This window comes from Atta colombica, unplaced genomic scaffold (genome assembly GCF_001594045.1).
Source record: "Atta colombica isolate Treedump-2 unplaced genomic scaffold, Acol1.0 scaffold83, whole genome shotgun sequence".
NCBI lineage: Eukaryota > Metazoa > Arthropoda > Insecta > Hymenoptera > Formicidae > Atta > Atta colombica.
Genome location: NW_017259576.1, coordinates 1898975 through 1901812, shown reverse-complemented (window position 1 = coordinate 1901812; position 2838 = coordinate 1898975).

The window sequence follows — 2838 nt, the reverse complement described above, 5'->3', positions numbered from 1 at the left end:
GTTATGTTGACAGATGCCCAAGTTTATTGTATGACGTCTATGATCTATTTATTTCGACCATCACTTATCGCTAAAGCCATCTATAGGAAAACGGCGGAAGCAAAGTTGTACACCTAATATCATATTAGAAAAAATGAAAATAATAATTTTTGCAACTTTTATTAATAGAATTATGTATAATATCTACTTTGGGAAAATTATGAATATTTTTTACATTTAATATTATAGATATAATATTTTAATGCGTAATTAATTAATCTTATTGTTCTTATTTCCATAGAATTGTCTCTTGAAAGAAACAAAATAAAAGAAATATATTTAATCTAAAAGATAATTTTAAACATTTAAATAATTTTTTTATATTTGACTCTATAGAATATTTGTTATCAAAAATAAAAAAACGTAAATACATAATGTCAATATGGAAAAGAATTATTCATGACTAGTTAGATCTCAAGTACTCTTGTATAATTCTGTGTGATTTTATATACTATGTAAGAGCAACGAATTATTAAATTGCTAGTCAATTTAACTCATATTACTGCGATAATTCAGTAAAGTTTCAAGATTGAAAACTTATTTCAATACGCAGTTTAAAAGATTACATACTTAGTATGTAAATTCACACAGAATTATACAATCATTATTATATAACCATTTATTCAAAGAATGAAAAGTTTAAATCAATTTCTTGTTTGGATTATTTGACTATTCTAACATATTTTTTGTCTAATATCTATTTAACGTTTATTAAGAATTTGTTAAGAAATAAAATTTTCTCAGAAATTATTAGATATCATTTTTTAAAATTATAGTTGCCATTTTTCTCGGTTTTCAAATAAATTCAAAAAGTAAAAGTAAGAAATAAATTAATTTTTAATTTATAAAACACATTATTAAAAAAATACAGTAAACGCATTTTAAAACTCTTAATGATCTATTATTTTTGTGTATGAGTGTTTTTCTTAATCCTTTTTTTGTATCATTTCTATAGAAATATTCCTCAAACACAGATACATGAAAGATTAAATATATGAAACAATTCAAATTATTTTTAGGAATGAAAATAAAAACCTTTTTTCATTTATATTAGATTGTTTCTATCTACTAATAATAATAATTTGATTTTTAATTAAATAAATATTTTTTTTTGTTTACAACTCTATCTGTATGAAGATTATTTTGAAATTATATTAAATATTTCGTTTTTTAATTTTCATTATTAATTGTAATATAATAAGGATAGAATATGTCGATTTATTTATAAAAAAAATATTAACTATAAAGATTCACAATTAATGAGTAGAAAATCTCGAAGAAATAAATTTAAATTTAGTCGTATTTTGTCTTTTAAAATTATTTGAATTATGTTTTATGTATTCTTTTTATAGAACGGGCAAGGGATAAATATGCATTAAATTATTATTTTTAACTTACAACTTACGTTGTATATTACCTTTGTGCAGATCAAAATACAATTGATTCGCAATAACTATAGTTGATTAATTATAGTTCTCAATCTTTTAATATTAGAAGCACGTCAGCGTAATTGTAATGTCGTCAGATCATCTTGCTATCTCGAAAGAGAATCCCGACTGAGCATGTACAATGTTTCTGATGCTGTAAATATGTCGTAAGGTCAATATAAAAGGTAAACTTTACCAAATTTGAACTGTCAATTTTTTGTCGATAACAAATATTGGGACTCAACGAATTATAAACAATTAAAAATAAGAAACTTTCCATAGAGAAATTATATAATGATGATAATTTATTAAATATTAAAAGTAAATTAATAAGATTATTTTCGACAGTATATCTTCAGTAGATCTTATTTTAATAGCAGAAATTTAATATTCAAGATTAAGTCCAAGAGACATAGTAGTGGCGCTAAAATTATAATATATATACATATAATGAGAATAGGAAAACTGATATATATTTTCAGATTTTTTGCAATATTTTTAACAATTAGAAATAATTGGTTCAAATAGTTAGAACAATTGAATAGAAAAATGTATTTAATAATAATTATGCTGTATGATTATAAAATAAAGATTTTGATTTTATAATCAAAATTTTTTTCCGAAAAATATATAATTAATTAAAAAATATATGCTGTTAAAATCGTCATATTATATTATAGAAGAGAAGAGAGAGAGAGGGAGAGAGAAAGACGAGATAGGGGGGGGGGGGGAATCTGATTAAAACTACAATAAAATAAATTCAGCCTAAATAACTTTCTATATCATAAAATTCGCGTTTAAAAAAAATACATAACTATTTACAATAATCAATAATTTATAATAATCAATATCTAATATATTGAGCATTGATACAATTAATTATTTATATTTTAAAATAGATTTAACTGTGAGAAAATAAAGAAGTATTTCCAGATTTTATAAAAACAGAATAAAATTTTGTGAAATGTCAAAAATTTCAGAAAATATTTTTATTGTTTTCAATTAAATATATCGTTTTTTTTAATTATTTTAATTATTTAATTATTTTTTCTAATGTTCAAGAACAGAACAGAATAATATACATATGTTATTTTTAAATTTATTAAATATATTCAATAAATGCATCTCATAAAATATTATAATTGTATAAAGACAGTTTTTGTCAATTTTTTAAAAAATATAATTGTTTACATATATCACATGGATGTCCAAACATCCATTGGCATTATCTTCTTTAATAAAGAAGAATTCAGAAAATTGGTGACATCAAGACTATACATTATATAATCTTTTAGATATTACAATCCAGTAAAACATTTTTCATATAAGAACACATAAATATTTACAATTATTTTATATAAAATAATAATTA